Raw genomic sequence first — 18,143 nt, 5'->3', positions numbered from 1 at the left:
GTACCCGCTTCGCGGGTCCCGCTGCGCGGGTCCCGCTGCACATCACTCCCGCTTCTGAGCCTTGGACTCTACAATCTGGTGAAGCGTGTGTTGGGCAGGGCTGCGAGCAAGTGGGGGCCGGACTTCTAGGACCAGAAGCCCCGGCAACCCGCGCCTCTCGTCACCTGGCCGCTCTCCCTGTCAACCACGCCCCGCCTGCACACTAGAAAGGCTGGGGAGGGGGAAATCGCCGTGGGACACTTCCTTGCACTAAATTGTTGCCGCTGAGGACGCTGACAGACCTGCTTGTTGGCTTGCTGAACTGCTGCCTGTGAGGGCGCTGCGAGACCCGTTTTCCCGTTTTATGATGATACAAATTGTGTAGAGACTTGTGTAAATTCTCATCCGGACCAAAGATGGGGGGATAGTATAGTTACTCATAGAGTTATAAACACGGGCGATGATGTGGAAGTAGGAAATGATGATAAGGATATATATATATATATGAGGCTGTTGATTTGGGAACTAATGACATAGGAAATAGGGCAGATGGGTGTGAGCAAGCCCACTTGCCAGATAGATTGCATGCGGAAAATGAGGGTAACTGTGAGAAGGTTAGCAATTTCCGTGTACTTTCTTGGAATATAGCGGGTTTTCGCCAAAGGTTGGAAGATCCGGCCTGGGTAGAATTTGTAGATTCTTTTGACCTAGCCTGCTTACAGGAGACTTGGAGTACTGTGGATTTGAGTTTGGATGGTTTCCAAGCTTTTAACGTCCCAGCAATACCATTGCAATCAGGGCGAGCTAAGGGCGGGCTTATGACAGCAATCTCTGTAAAACATAACTTAAGATATGTCAATAGAGTGGTGGAAACACCCTGGTATCAATTACTCATCATTAAGGATCTTTTTACTGAAACTGTTCTTCTTATCAATTGGTATTATAACATATTTGATCCTAATGAAACTGCAATTATTGATAATTTACAGGAAGAGATTGCTAAGGTGAGAAATAGAGTCTTCCCTCTCCTCATTATATGGTTAAGTGATTTTAATTGTGAATTATGTAAGTTTAGTGGGACCAGGGTCTGTGGTCTGATGGATTTAAATGACCATCCTATGGCTCATTTCTCTCATACAAAACAAGGGGAGGCCATAAGTAGTATTGTAATAAACAATAATTTATGTATTCTCGATACGATTAGTTTTTCGGGTATTGTGAATATACCCACCTTCCAAGACACGGGGGGCAGAACAACTACAATTGATTTTGTAATGTTATCTATGGGATTTTTTAGCTACTTGGAAGATTTTAAAATTGAGGCAAACCCAGCTAGCGATCACAATCCCCTAATTTTGAGTTTTAATATTACTTCTGAATTAAAACTGTGCCCGGAACAACCTATAGTGTATACTCAGAACCAGGGTGTCACTGTAAGGTGGAATAAAGTACCCGTTAGGCAATTGGAGATGGATATTTTTAAGGAAAATGTGGCCCAGATAGAAACCTGCCTAGCATCTAATCCTGATCCAGACCATATAATTACGAGTTTCGAGATACTAATGGAAAATGTAGCGACCCATCTACTCGTAAAGATAGGGGGGAAGAATCAACACCAGGGGCCTAAATGGTTCAATGCTGAATGCTCTTCTGCTCAAACAACTTTAACTAAAGCATTGCGCCAAAATCCAAGAGATAGAAACATGGTCATACTGGCTAGGAAACAATATAGGCAGGCAATCAGAAAAAGAAAAAATGAACTGAGAACCAAAGCATGGGAAGACCTGGATAAAGCAGTCGATTTAAGGGACAACAGACTTTTTTGGGAAGTAATAAATAGGCCCTTTTTAAAATCAGGGGAAGAAAATACCATTCGAGTTCATTTACCAGAGGAAACCTGGGTAACTCATTACAATAAAATCTTTAACCCCAAAGAGATATTACAGACTGCCACCTTGGAGGAGGATGATCCCTGTAATATTAATATGGAATCAGCCAAGAAGCTTAGCGAATCACTAATGCTCTCAGAAGTAGAGCTAGCTTTGATTAAGGGGGCGTCCTTAAAGGCCCCTGGCCCTGACTCAGTACCCTTAGATCTTTTTAAACATAATCGGGAGGTTTGGTCTCCACTACTCTTGAATGTTTTTAAGGCATTAATACTCGGGCCTATTCCGTCCTCCTGGAAAGAGGCCGTTTTGGTCCCAATTTTTAAAAAGGGTGATAAGCATGATCCACGCCGTTATAGGCCAATATCACTAATAGACTCATCATGTAAGCTAATGGGTAGGGTGATATTGGCACGGCTGGAAACATGGGCAGAGTCGTCGGGGGTTATTGTAGAATCCCAATATGGTTTTAGGAAGGGGAAAGGAACTAGTGAGCAGTGCCTGAATCTGGCATTGATTATGGGCAAGTACATGGGTGCCAAGAATGGTTCTATACACTTGGCATTCATGGACTTGTCCAGTGCCTTCGACACAGTATGCAGGGACAAATTATGGTGTATGATGGATTCTATGGGTTTTGAGGAGCCTCTGGTCACCCTGCTTCGCAGGTTACATACCGCTACAATGGTTAGAATTAGATATGGCCGTGGAGGAGAGAAAACAAGACCTATATTATCCACCGAAGGTGTCCGACAAGGATGTATTTTAGCACCTTTTTTATTTTTTATTTTTTTTATTTTTTATTTTTGGTCTATACGAATGGCTTAGAGGGCTTTTTATTAGAAACGACTGCTGACTTTCCAAAGATAAATGGTAAAAGAATCCCAATGTTGTCTTATGCAGATGACACTGTTTTAATGGCACTTACCCCTAACAGCATGCAGATTTGTCTGAATGCTTTTGACATGTTTATGGGTAAACTAGACCTAGGTGTCAATTTTACTAAATCTTTTGCCATGACTTGTGGTCAAAAAAATGTTAAAATACGGAAATATCTTGTTAGGAATGCTACTATTGAGAAAGTGGATAACTTCTGTTATCTGGGTAACCTTTTTAACAAAAAACTGAACTGGGAACCTTTGTTGACAGCCCGGGTTCAGAAGGTTACACAGTCAACTGAAGCTCTCTTCCGTTTCGCCAGCAAATTAGGCCAGCGTCGTGTAGCTGAAATTACATTGTTATATAAAGCTAAGTGTGTTTCTGCCCTGACTTATGGTGCAGGGGTTTGGGGATCACAAAGCTGTGAAAAAATACAAATTATGGAAAATACGTTTCTAAAACGTTTATTATCCGTACCATTGGTCACATCTAACACATTTTGCCACGGAGAAGTTGGAATTGAGTTTATAAGTGATATCATTCACGTTGCACCTCTAACATTATGGTCTAAAGTTTGGCGATCTGAAGAATTGAAATTAACAAAAGATATCATTCAAGATTGCCTTAAACTTGACCACTACACCCAAATCCCGTGGCTACGATATGTTAGAGAGACTTTTTATAAAATAGGTTTGGGTAATATGTTTACAAATCCTGAAATGCTTAGTAAGGATGCTAAGGAAATTATCAAAAATGCCTATAGTGTTAATCTAGGTTCTTTAAAGACAAATGATCGGGTAATACGTGTACGAGGAAGACTAGTTCGCCCGTTCTATTTGTCATATATTATGAACACTCAATGGCGTTTTTATCTTACAAGATTACGCCTTGGCACTTTACATTTTTTATTTGCATTTCCAAAGCAGGGGGGTTGGTGGGAGAAATTACCCTGTTGTCCTTGTAATAATAGGGTTTCGCAAAATACTCTCCACCTTCTTCTTTTCTGTACTTTGTATAAGGTTCCAAGAAACATCTTCATCAAACCATTATTGGTATCATTTGGAACGTGTTACTATAAAGAAGCTTATGACCTTTTATTATCTCTGTCAACTGCAAATATCTGTAATGCTGTTTTAAATTTCATTAGATCAGCTTTGGTGATTAGAAACAGATACTGAGTCTTGACGGAAATTAGCTTTAAAAACCTGTATTGTGATTTTAATTAAGATTTTGTAAACATCTATTGTGATTTTATGGTAGATTAATTGCAATGTCTTTTTTTAAAAAAAATTTAATGTATACTTTTATGATTTCTATATGGAATCGAAATAAAGTTATTTGACTTGACTTGATTAATAAAATTTGTTCTGACCAAGACTTCTTAAGGTCTAGTAAACAGTTACTTTTTTGTCCGTGGAATTTTAATGCGCATCAACTGTATCGTATAAACACATTTGGATTTGCAATATTTAAATTCGCCTGCAGTGTAAATTGTTATAGTTATTTTGATATGTCAGTAGTAATTGTGTGGCCCATTGTTAGGGCAAGGCCACATCCTATAAACAATGTTTTGGTCCACCGTCTAAAGCATTTGAATTTTCCAGCACTATTACCCCTATGGCTTGTAAATAGATTTGGGCAGCCGCTATTAGAGTTTGTCAGCCATAACAGCGGGTAGCAGCCAGTATTTTCATTGGCATAGCCTACAGGTTGCGCCTTTGGGACCTTATAAATGTTTAGCCATGCAACACTCGTTGCACCGAGGATATTGTTAATGTTTTTCCTAGAGAGAGAGCAGAGTTTTGTGTAATGGAAGTTTTGACTCATGGAAAGGTAGCAGAGAAGGTTAATGTGCATGCTGCAAAGAACATGTACCTGATGCAGATCACAAACTGCTGTAAATAGGTCAGTGAGTCACTACATTTCCCAGATAAATCATTTTGTCACTTGCAGTTCGTAAGTAAAAATCCTAACATACAACAGTGAACTATTGAAAACTGCAAGGTTAAAATTGTACCGTTATGTCCCCCCCCCAGTCTTTGTTTGATTACCCTGTAAGTCTGTTATAAAGCTCTGTGGTTATACTGAATAAGCAGCTACCTATGTTATATGACAGCTCTTTAATAATGTAATACCTGCACTTTCACAATTGCTTTATTAACCTTCCTGCTTTCTCAAATTTGCTTGAAAATGCACCATTTTTCCACTATTTTTTCAAAATTTTCACGGGGGGAATTCCCCCCGAACCCTCCTTAGGGGGTTCGGGCTCGCTCGCTACGCTCGCTCACTACGGTGCAGTATGATTATCAGTTTCCGCCCCACCTCTTTCAAATGTCACCAGCCACCAGCAGACCACAATGTCTGTGATTGTTTTTTAATAATGCAAACTTTTTTTTTTCAATGTAGCCCGTTTTCCTTAAAGGATAAGGGGATGCATTTAAAAAGAAAAAATTTAACTCTTCAGTTTCATTTTTTAAGCGCAGGCAGTGGTCTATCGGACTACTGCCTGCTCTTAAAAAATATTTTTATATACATTCTTAAAAAGAAAGGGGTTCCTAGGGGACCCCATTTCCTTTGTGAATGGGTTACCGCCAGCTTTAAACTGGTGGGAAAGTATTACTGTTTTGCGACCGGAATTCGGTCACAAAGCAGTAATACATACCATACAGATTGGGTATTAGGAACAGAGGCCCTAAATAAGCCCCTACCAAATACCAGAGAAGTATGTATTCGCCATTCCAAACTGTGATTTGGTAACATGTTGCCGAATCGCAATTTGGAATTTATACATACCAAAATACATTGTTACGGTCGCCAGCCTAATTCACAGAATCGGTCCATTTGCGACTGGAAAAATGCTTGATGCATCTAGCCCAAAGCTGTCTAAATCTTACACACGAGTCCATAAATGTCTGCAGCTCAGAGGAATATTTTCCCTGGATGGAACATCCTTTGCAACAGCTTCTCCAGAAAAGACTTCTGGGGGGCTCTAAACAAACCGGGGGCTGGGGGACTCTAAACAAACCGGGGGCACAGAAAGTAACCTGGCAGACCGGCTGGACTCTACGCATCATGCCGCCTGGCTTGCTCTCCCCCGCCGCCACCTCTCACATCGCGGCCGCTGAGAGGGGGGATCACTGCTGCCTACAAGTCCCAGGGTCCTCTGCTGGGACTCGGGGACGCCGCCTGCAGCGTCGTTCTACCGCGCCAGGAGGCGCATAAAGAGGCGCCGCTTCTCCCGCGTCGCGGGACGCGCGCGGGCGACGCCGGGCGGAGCCCGGGCAGAGGGCGGGCCATCTGTGGCCATCCGGGGCCACAGGAGGCCGGGCCGAGCCCAATCCTTTGGCTGTCACTCCATCATGGGTAAGAGAAAGCTAAACGTATCGTTAGACCAGGGAGGAACTAAATCCAAAGTTCCTAGGAAAACTGCCACCATTATTTCCTACCTTACATCTGCAGTGGGAGTATTGTCCTCGGAAATCGCTACAGCTGAGAAAGAACTTGGCTTAGTAAGTAATGATCCTGTCTCGTCTGGTCCCCATAGTAATGTTACTAATTGGGCAAATCACATCCCATTGGAGCCCACCGTTATAATTACAAATACCAAGGCGAACATCGGCCCCACAACTTCACTTTCATTAGTAGAAGATACTCAAACCAGACTTACCCCGGTTTCTCCCCTGCAAGTAACGGTGGGATGTACAGATCACCCTAAAGGTCCCAGTCTCTCACCAAAAAATAATCAAATGGGAAGGAGGATGTGCAAGGCGGGGACAAATAATATTGACGTCCTGAGTGATGATAAAGACATCTCTATTCTGGAAACTAGGATACAGGACATCATGGAGAACTTCTTCTCGGAGCGGTTAGAGCTTATCCTGAGTACGATAGCTAAAGACATTGTTGACTCTTTGAATAGCTGTGTTTATGATTTAACTAAAAAATGTGAAAAAATAGTGACAATAGTACATGGGATTAGTTGCTCTTTAGAAACGAAACATAATAAAGACCCATTCTGTACTAGAGACAAGATTGGTGCAGTGAACACAGGTGCAAATGTCCAAAAGGGTAGAGTCCCTGCCATGTTGGTATCAGATACCCCGCAACATTGCATAACACCTGATGGGGGTGCGGTGGTTATAGCAAAAGAGAGGTTGACACCCCCATGGATCCAGAGAACAAAACCGATTTCATCAAATTAAGCCCCACAAGGAAATATGGAGCAAAGGCGGAGTTTCAGTGCAAGAGGCCAACGGTTGTAAAGCCTCGGATTAATCTCCCTCCGGCTGCTGCTTCGTTTGTTGCTATCCTAGTGGGAGTTCCACCATTGATAGTGGGGGATAGGGAGTCCACAGAGGGGTTACTTCATCTGACTAAGAGATGGTGTGATCAGAATTGTACGGGTAGCACTGGTATCTCCTCAAACATCTCTATGGCAAGAAGAGTGGGATGGCTAGGGAACACTAGAAAGGCGACTGAAGATGATTGCGTTGTAGTTAATTTTAACAGCGCAAGCCACCCACCGCGACTCCTTTGGGATGCATCTGAATTGAGTTTTGAGAAGGGAAAGGTGAGGGCGGTCCCCTTAGGATTCTTTTATCCCCCAAGGTCCACAGTAAGGGTGTCACAGACAGCAGTTCAAAGGGTGGTTGCGGTGCAAAATAGTTTAGCAGTTCGGCCTCCTGATCTGGATCAGACAGGATGGTCCTCAGCCATTACGGGTAGAAAACATCTAACCCATCCATTAAACAAGGTGACCCAGATAGAAATGAGACATGACCCTATTGTTTTAACAAATAGGTTTGCTAACCTGGCCGACAATATAGATATTGACTGACTAGCCCTATCCATTACTCCATCTGATAAACATAATCCTGATAGAAGTACTCTGGATAAAGATACAGATATTGATCCTGAGTCTGATATATTCAGCATTATGTCATGGAATATCGCGGGACTACGGGCCAAAAGGGCTGATTCTAACTGGTTGTCATCATTAACCTCTTCAGATATTGTTGCTTACCAAGAAACTTGGGATAAGGAGGGAAATTTTTGGGTAGATGGTTATAAGACCTATTCTGTGCCCACACGGCCCTCCTTAGCAGGGAGGTCAAAGGGGGGGCTAATGCTTCTAGTCTCCACCAAATTAAACGGGACAGTAAGATTGGTGGATGTTCAATCTCCAAATGTACTTGCCATAGAATTTATGGAGTTAAGCCACGGTAAAACACTAGTGATACATTTTTATAATGCAGAGGAGGGAGGGTTACGTAATGAACATCTCCTTCTTTTGACCCATTTTATAGAAGAGTATAAAAGTCAACAAACCACTTTTGTGTATATTATTGTTTTGGGAGATTTTAATATTCATTTATGCAAACACAATTGTCGAATAAGGGAGGATTATGGCCCTGCGTTTGCTTCAGTCCAACACTTTGAACACACGATGAAGGGGGAGGCTCTGGAACATTTTCTCGCATCCTGTGATCTATATGAACCGAGCTCTTACGATAATCTAGAGAGGGTTCCTACATTTAAGGGTAGAGATAATAACTCAATTATCGACTATATATTTGTTTCACCAGCCTTGTTAAAACATGTAATTGTGTATAATGCATTTGTGCCCCAATTTAGTGATCATAACCCAGTGATTATCAAACTTGATTGTGGGTTTGCTTTTTTAGAATTGAGATCTGGGGTTAGAGGGTCAACACATGTCAAAGCAAAACAACAAGGGAGGAGGCTGAAATGGTCTAAAATTATACCTGAAGATCTGCTAAACAGCTTACATGTGAGTGTTAAGGACGAACTGGAAATCTGTAAAGATCAGTGTCCCCAGGGGAAGGAACTAATTATTGCCTTTGAAAAAATATGTCATCAGGTGGCCCGGGAACTCACACGTCCAAATAAACATATCCCGGCTAAACTGAAAAGATGGTTTGACTCCAATTGCTCTAGAGCGCACCAATTTCTGATGAAAGCATTGAAAACTGAACCTAGAGATAATCTATTAATTAGAGGTCTAAGGAAAGACTATACAAATTCCCTGTTAATCAGAAAAAAGGACATTAAGCAAAGGGCGTGGGAAAACCTAATGGACACGGCAGTACTGAAGGACAGTGCTAAGTTTTGGGACATAGTGAATAATCCTCTTTTTAATGGAGATGAAAACGGATCTCTGGATATTAATATCCCAGAGCAGGACTGGATATCCCATTTTGAACTGATCTACGCTAGTAAGACAATTTTTCCCCCTTTTCTGGCAGACTCGGATGATGTAGATGGGAGAGAAGTGGTCTTTAGCACAGTGGATGTGGAGCGGGCCGTAAATGATACCAAAAGTAACAAGGCGCCGGGCCCAGATGGAGTTCCTGCGGATTTATACAAGAGTAATCCAAAGGAATGGGCAAACATCCTGTCAAATGTTTTTAATTCAACCGTAAAAGCAGGTTTTCCTGAAACATGGGCCAAATCTATTATTATACCGGTGTTTAAGAAGGGTCAAAGGGGGGACCCGCGCTGCTATCGACCCATTTCGTTGATTGACTCATCGGTGAAAATTATGGGCAGAGTAATACTGAATAAATTGACAAAATGGACCACGGACAATAAAATCTTGTTGGATTGTCAGTATGGCTTCAGAGCAGGCAGAAGCACAGAAGATCAGTGCCTGAATCTTTACCTGATATCTCAGAAATACACTAGAGCGACCAAAGGGTCGATTTACCTTGGTTTCATGGACCTCTCCACAGCATTTGATCTAGTTAACAGATCAAAGCTGTGGAGGATGTTACTGGACCTGGGTTTTGAGCAGGGCTTGGTGTTTTTTCTGGCAGATCTACATAGGGATTTAACGGCAAGTGTAAGGCTAACACAGGAAGGAGTCTGTTCACGGGCTTTTAAATCAGGAAGAGGGGTCAGACAAGGGTGCATTCTGGCCCCTCTCCTTTTTACTTTATATGTTAATTCCTTAGATAAATATCTGTTGACATCTACACTGGACATACCGCGTATAGGAGAAACTTCCATCCCAGTTCTCCTTTACGCGGATGATGCGGTCCTAATAGCCCGCACCCCTCTCGGTCTACAAAGACTTTTAACTGCGTTTGGGTTTTTTATGGATTCCTTGGATCTGGTGGTATACAGTGCAAAATCTAACACCATGGTATTGGGTCCTGGACGAAAGAAGACTAGAACATTTTTCTGTAAGGATGTAGAAGTAAAAAGGGTAAAAGCCTTCACTTATCTGGGCATATTGTTCGATGAACAATGCTCTTGGTCCCCCCAACTTTTGGCAAAAAAAAATCAATGGCCAGGGCAACCTCGGCCGTCAAAAGTTTTGCCCAAAGACTAGGAGGCAGGCCATGTGAAGCTGTACTTTCCATTTATAAAGCCAAATGTCTTTCAGCAGTAAGGTATGGATCAGCAATCTGGGGGTATAAGCAAGTGGAGGAATTACAAAAAGTAGAGAACAAATTCTTCCGTTCTATCCTCTCAGTCCCTCAATCCTCCCCTACCTTTTCAGTACATCAGGAGCTAGGGATGGGATTTGTGACAGATTCTATCAATGTGGCCCCCCTTATTTGTTGGTTGAAAGTTTGGATTAATTCTGACTTACACCTAAATCATTTGATAATGAAAGATTGTCTCAAATTAGATAAAGCTAAGGAGATCCAGTGGTTATCCTACGTGTGCCATGAGTTGAGACAAATGGGCCGACCTGAACTTTTTGAAAACCCAGCATCTATTGTCAAAGGGGACATTAGCTGGGTGAGGGGAAATTATATGGCGTGTAAAGCCATGGAGAGGGAGGAAAATGAGCTTAAAAAACCCCTTGTCAGAGCCCATTATTTACTGACTAAGACACCAGCGATAGAGCTATATCTACAGATAGTTACAAGGCCTTTCCACCGAATTTTATTGACAAAATGTAGGTTTAATTTAATTCATTTTGCTTTGGGAGTGTTTGATAAGTGGAGTAAGCCTGAGGCTACGGCACTTGGTAAATGTGATGACATGTCTATACAAGATACAATGCATTTCACCTTCTTTTGCGAATTTTATAATGAGAGCAGGTCAAAATTCCTAAAACCCCTGTTAAGAAGTCTGGGGAGTGCCCAGGTGAGGCCTGCTTTATTATACCTACAGATGCTTGATACTCCCTGGGTAATTTTTAATGTGGCTAGTTTTCTGGTTGCTGCTATACGGGCAATGAACTTAAGATTTATAAATAATGGTGCTGGTATGGATATTCTGTGCTCATGATCACTTCTACCGATTCTTCAATCTACCTCATGTTTTTAAATTGTGATTTTTGATAAAATTGTAAATGGATTGTTAATGTTGGTTTTTATGATGTTTTTTAAACAGTACAAGGAATGGAATTTTTGTATGTTTATGTGTACTTTGTATGATTTTAATTAATCGAATAAAGTGGTATTGACTTGACTTGACTTCTTTTCATTAATTTCCTATTTCATGTACTTTTTCTTTATATGAATGAAATATTTCTCTCTTCACCAAAGTCATCCTAATGCTGCCAAGGTGAGGAGGAAACCAATTTTCCTATTTTCTTCATCCCTCTTTTTCACTGAAAATTAGTGGTCATACATGTTGATTTTATGACAGGTGTCAATGAAGGCAATCTGATTAACAACATCCACCAATGGTGTTATAGTCACAGCGTATGTATTGACTGATTTATCAGTTGTAATCTTAATTTCACTCAATCTAGATATATTTTTGCTGCTTGGGATTTGTTTTTATAAAAATATAACAAAAATTAATTACAATAAACAAATTTACAAAATACATCAGGTCTCCTAATAATGAGGGAATACAGTAATGTGCAACGGTAGTGATCTTTGGTAAGAACACCTCACCAAGGGACTCCAACTGTTGGCCGGTCGAACTCGGGCCCACACCTTCACTCAACAACCATGCCGGCAACCTCTGAATCATTATTGGCAGCATACTGGACATGGCCACACAAGTCAACACTGTCACTGCATCCTGCTTACGCACCCGAAAGATGATCTGGAAGATCTTCAAAAGGCTCCCAAGCAACACTAGAATATCCGTCACTCATGCCCTAGACACTAGCAAGTTGGACTATGGGAACACCCTCCACGCTGGAATCACCGAGCAACTCACCAGAAAACTGCAAAACATCCATAAATTGGCTGACAGGCTTATTGTATTGTATTGTATTGTAATTGCATTTATATAGCGCTTACTACCCCTGACGAGGCGTCAAAGCGCTTTTTCGGCGAGTAGCGCGCTACTCCGGGACCCCTAGAGGATTAGTGTTACATTAGAATAGTAAACCATGCAAGTACATTTTAAGTGGTGGATAGGTTAGTCAGTTATTTGGATTTGGAATGATAGCAGAAGGATAGAGGAGGAAAAAGGTTTATATTTATATAGCGCTTGTTACCCCTGATGGGGTGTTGACGCACGCTATTCAAGAAGCCCATAGAGGATTAGTGGTGAATTAATATGGTGAAATATGAAGTAATTTCAGTGGTGGATATTAGTCAGTTATTTGGAGTGAGAAGGGTAGCGGAGGGATAAAAGGGGAAGAAAGGTTTGCATTCATATAGCCCTTGTTACCCCTGATGGGTGTTGAAGTGCTTTTCTGGCGAGTAGCACGCCACTCCGGAACCCGTAAAGGATTAGTGTTGAAAATTAGTATAGTAAAATATGAAGTAATTTGAGTAGTGGATATGTTATTCAGTTATTTGGGTAGAGAAGGGTAGGTGGCGGGATAGAAGAGGGAAAGAGGTTTGTATTTATATAGCGCCTGCCACCCCTGATGGGGTTTTGACGCGCAATTAGCATGCTACTCTGGAACCCATCAAGATTAGTGATGAATTAGTATGATGAAACATGAAAGTAATTTTAGTGGTGAATATGTTAGTCAGTTATTTGGATTGAGAAGGGTTGGGGAGGGGTCGAAAAGAGGGAAGAGTTTAGAAAGGTTTTTTAGGGGATCGGTATAGTAAAGGAGGTGTCAGATGATGCAAGGAGGGGTAGAGTAGGAGAGAGTCTCGAAAGGGTTATTTTGGGGATCATAGTAGTGGTATGGGGTTTGGGATAAATAAGAGAGTGGATGTAGAGGATATATTGATAGGTGTATAGGCTGAGAAATAGGGTAGTGCATATGAAATGCTAAATTGAAAAAAAGTGATAAATATATCGATCCATAAAAATATTGAAAGTATATAGATGCATAAAGGAGGTAAGTATATTGGGCAGCATTTCTGGCTCTGGTCCTGGTCAGTCTGGAACAGGCTCAAACAGGCAACTTGTCCTCTCACACAGAACTCACATCACACCATACGCCAGAGAGCTCCACTGGCTGCCGATTTACTAACATGCTCATTTCAAACTCCTCAAAGACGCTTTCAAGGCACTACACAACTTAACCCCCCAAATCTAAAACAGTTGCATCTCCTTTCACCCACCCACACACCACCACTCTGCAGTACTCCTACTCACACACATCCAACACATACACAGAACCAGATCTGGAAGACAAAGGTTCTCATACATCGCATCTAAAGTGTGAAATGATCTCCCACGCCACATCAGAACCACCGCCAATCTTCATGAATGCTGTAAGAAGCTGAAGACCTGGCTTACCAATCAATCAACCTGCCCTGGCAATTCCGCTCGACAGGCCCGTGGGAGAGAGGGGGTGCAGAGAAGCACTGGCCAGTGGGGGGGATTGCTTGTGTCAAGCACTGCTGCCCCTTTTATTGCAGGGGGGCGATATTGCAGCACTGCTGCAAAGCCGGCCCCCACGGTCAGCTTAATTTGTGCCGGTGCTATCCGGTGCTTAGCACCGGCACTTAAATCTCAGGGCCGGGTCTATGAATCATCTGCTGTGCGCACTCTGACACCCACATTGATTAGGTGTTTTTTGTTCACCTGCTTGCAGTTGCTACTTGTACTCTCTCTCTGTCTCTGTGCAACACTGCAGGCCAAAGGCTCGCCCCGCAGCCGCAGCGTGCGTGTGGTGGTGCTCGTAATTATTTCAAACAGACTTCAATCAACACTACCGTAACCGGCGTCTTCTAAGTTCTTCACGCACACTTACTTGCAAGTTGTGTTGGGAGGAGTCGGACTGAACCTCGCCCTTCGCCCCCAAGCCAGGCCAAGTCGGAGAGAGATTAGACATTGCTGATTGATAATAAATAAAATATATATATGATTAAAAAAATGTAATGTGTGCAGTCAGTGTTTCTTCGTAACTTTCGTTTCGTGTTTGTCAGTGAAACTTTTGTTTTTCATCATTCATCATGGAGGCGCGGTTAGCCGGCCACAGTAGAGTTGTTGATGGTTTCTGTTTTGGGTGGGCGGGCCGCGGAAGTTGGTGGGGGCTGGGGGCCGGGCTGGAGCTGCCCTGCCAGGTTCTGATGGGGGTTGGGCGTTGGGGACAGTCAGGGGCTGTGCGCGCGTTAGCGCGCTTTTTTTCACTTTGCCTCTGCCACCAGTCCAGTTCCAGCCAGCCATGAGCCACGCCCCAGCATAACCGCGCTGCGCAGTTACAGCGGCAGGCAGCTCCCCACGCCACGAGTAAGGCCCATACCCACCAGTCCACATTAAGTTAGCCCGCCGGCCCCACCAACGAGTACCGCGCTGACCAGTCGACGTCGACGAACTTGGGCAGAGGCAGAGCTGACCTGTGCACTGTGTGGTGGCGTGACGGTGGCGGTCACCTCACCGTGCCTGCCTGAGTGCCTGGTGCTGGTGCAGTCACTCTGGTCGTGGCACTGACTCCTGGCCTGCCGACCGGCCCCACGACGATAACGGTAAGAAAGTCTAAAAATTAATAAGCAGAGAAAAGTACAGAAGCACTAAACTTAGTTTTTAAGTTAAGTCGGTCAGCTGACTGAGTGATCTCACTCCCACACTTTGTTTTATTCTGGTCAGGTGGACGATGAAGGAAGGGTGGGGAATGGGGATGAGGTTCTTGGTGGCAAACTGGCAATAAAATATATGCCACAAAAAAAAGATATAAATGTGCTGCCTTAATATATATTCACAATGGCTCACAAACAATAATATGAACTAAATCCTTGGATAGAGTAGTACGTCCACCGTTTGCAAAAAAGAAGTACACACCCCAACACCAGTGGCACCCCCTCCCCCCGCCCCCCCGCTCCCATGTCCTTGGTCCCATGTGCGCACCGTCTCCCCAGCTATAAAGACATCCCGCTAATGGTCGTGGGTGGGGGAGTGGGATCTGGGGGCCGCAGTTAGCGGCTGGATTTACCGAAGTCACCTGTGCCTCGGTGGTTTTCAAGAGGTCACCCTACCCCACGCCCCCAAGGACTGGCTCAGCATCGCGAAAGAAACCGACCAGGAGCTTAGTGGCCAAATGCCAGCCCGGGAGACAAAAAAGCCGAGGGGGCTGAGCCTGCTTTGGGTACAGGAGGCTGATCCTGCCCTGCAAACACGATCAAAGGCCCGCTAGGCCACAGCGACGATTACACTGAGACCAGGCAGGGCTGCAAAAGTCCCCGGCACATTACTCATGAGCGAGACAAATGGTGCTTCTTTGAAACAGAGCGCTTCGCAAACCTGCACCTGGCCACCACTGAGCAATGGTTTGTTTTTATGGGCAGACTAAATAAATCGAAAAGGCGCCAAAACAAAGCAGTCTAACCTTTAGGGCCCGTTTTCTCTCTATCGCACACGCAGGCTCGGTGTTCACAGAAGTGCCGGACTGAAGCTGCGCTTGGTCTTATTAGGAGTGATAGGCCTCTCTGTTTGCAAGTGGGCGGCATGAGAAACATACAATCTGGGTTACCAGTGGCTGCTCAGAATCACAGCTACGCGCAACATGCACCCACATATGTTTACATTAAACGCACTTCCAAACAGTGCTTAATTTGTGCCGGTGGTTGCGTGGGCCCCGACACTCGTTTCTTGAGGGACCGGTGCTAAATTTTCATCCTAAAGGAAAGAGGAAGAGAAAAATAAAATGTGAAAAGGGGAGGATTAGACAGAACACGCACGAGTGAGATAAAGAGACCGGAAGTGCATGACGGTGTAAGAAGGAAGCATGCTTGACACAGACTCAAGACTGGTATTCAGGCAGCCTTGGTATTCAGCAACCTCAGCACCAGGCAGTCTACGAAAAAGGTATTTTTTTTTAACTCAATAAGTACAAAGTTAGACCTCAGATAAGCCACGCATGACTGAGAAAAAGAAAGTCACACAAATGCGACATCGAAACGTGACAGAATATGAAGCTGCGGCTATCCTTCCACTTTAGTTTTGCCCTAGTGCAAAAAATCTTTACATCATGATATGAAAACAAAATCTGTCTGCTCGCTTCCTGTCACTCGAGCAAAACAGTATTTAAGCTACTATTTTTGAAAACTTCGAGCACTCAAGCCACGAATGTTTTGCCGGAGCCATGGCATGCAGACGTGTTTTGTAAAAGGACCTTTCTCTTTCTTGCAAAGCTTTTCATTTAGGGTGTGTAGCTACATTGGAAGGTACAAAGAAGGAAACGATGTCCCGATTACATTTAGATCATGCTTTTGTGTGAATTTTTGATTGGAGTATTTAAAATTAAATTAACGTTTTTTTCACCAAAGTTATACATAGATTAAAGGAAAACATTGGACACCCTTGGTATATTTTTCATTGGTATTTTCGCAGCACAATGTTGCCAATACTGCATGGCTATCCACTTACTCTGCCACAAGAGTTACTTTCTTTCCACCACTCTTGGCTTTTCATGAACCTGCCTGCAGTGCACTTCTAATGTAAACCTTGTTAAGAATAGGCCTACATGCCCCAGAATGCTTAGTGCTGCTGATTGAAATACACGAATGTCCCAGAATGCTTAGTGCTGCTGATTGAAATACACGGACTAGGAGGACTAGCTCAAAGTAACACTCCAGCCATAATATATAAAACTGAGCATTTGCTAACCTGTTACTCCTTAGTTGCACCCCTGGGGGAGGTGAAGGCAGGTGCCGAATAGAACTTTAATTTCAATGATAAGGGAGCAGCCAGGCGCAGGTAGCACTACATTCCAATTTCAAGCTCTGTCAGGGCCCAGGGGGGAATCCTTTTTAGCGTTACGCCACCGGTGTATGCACCGCCACCAAGGGCTATGCGTCAAAGTCTCTAGTCTGTATGTATGAAAGGCTGTATCTCTTTTATAAACTGTCCCAGGAAATGTATTTTTATTAAACCTCCACTGCACTGCAGGCCTTGTTGTTGTATGATTTTAGTATATATAACCCGAGGGAGGTTGTGAAGTACCTTAATTTGCATCAGGGCCTTGTCCCCCCCCTGGTAGAGGATGGTTTAAAGGGTGTTGTTTGTGGTTTACCATATGGACATGATGCATGAAGTCTGGCAACATGGTGGAAGCAGCTATAAAAAAAACAAGAATTTGCAATGCAATTAGGTCTCGCATTTATACGCGTTTGAGCTATTGACATTGCAAATGACAATGCCTTTTATTTCTTTTTAAAACATAAATAAAAGGCATTTATTTTCATTTACAATGCCAATAGCTTAAACTTGCGTAAATGCCAGACCTATTGCATTGCAAATGCTTGTTATTAAATGTGTTTATATATTTAAATTGAGCAGGTTATTTGTACAAATGGATTTCTGCCCTGAAGTAACTTCTCATTTTTATGACTGTATGAGTAACCCTGTTCTTTGAAACCTAACTGTGCACGTTTGCAGTGTATACAACTTGTGTGTATGCAGTTTATTTGAACTCAGGCATAAATTAAATATAATTATAAAAAAGTTGTGGCAGCTGAGCTCACAAATGTTTTCCTGTGATCTTGAGTATGTGAAAGACTGTAAAAGCACGCACACTACTTGTTCTGTGCAATCTGCCTCTTGCTACAAATCATATGTCTGTGCCCTGTTGTATATTCCCCTAGTTGGTGGTGCTGCATAACACTAGCACTGTCTGAGAGACCGAGGTAAAGAGGAGCGTGAGCTGTGAGGTCAGATAGCAAGAGAGAGATGAGATGACGGAGCATCAGATGGGCGAGGACTCTGAGAAGAGAAGGAAAGATATATAGAAAGACAGGGTGTTGAGGGGAGGAGGGAGATAGAGAGAAATGAAAGACAATCAGTTCTGGGTACTGGTACACAGGGGGTTAGAGAGAAAAATAGAAGCGAGTAAGGGAGAGAGAGAATACTGAGGACTCTGCTACATTATGCTCCCAATCAGGGTGTTACACGTCTGCGATTGTTCAGCAACTTTGAGCGATGTTTCTAATATTTTTAGGACAACAAGGTTGTGTTGAAATGTACTTTATTTTGCTGCATAGAAATAATATTTCTCTAGTGTGTGTGGCATGCAACAAAACTCTAGTCCCAATTATCTATAATACTTTAGGCATT

The sequence above is a fragment of the Lissotriton helveticus genome, chromosome 6 (assembly GCF_964261635.1).
Source record: "Lissotriton helveticus chromosome 6, aLisHel1.1, whole genome shotgun sequence".
Lineage (NCBI taxonomy): Eukaryota > Metazoa > Chordata > Amphibia > Caudata > Salamandridae > Lissotriton > Lissotriton helveticus.
The sequence above is the reverse complement of the archived record's forward strand: the minus strand, read 5'-3'. Positions refer to the sequence as shown.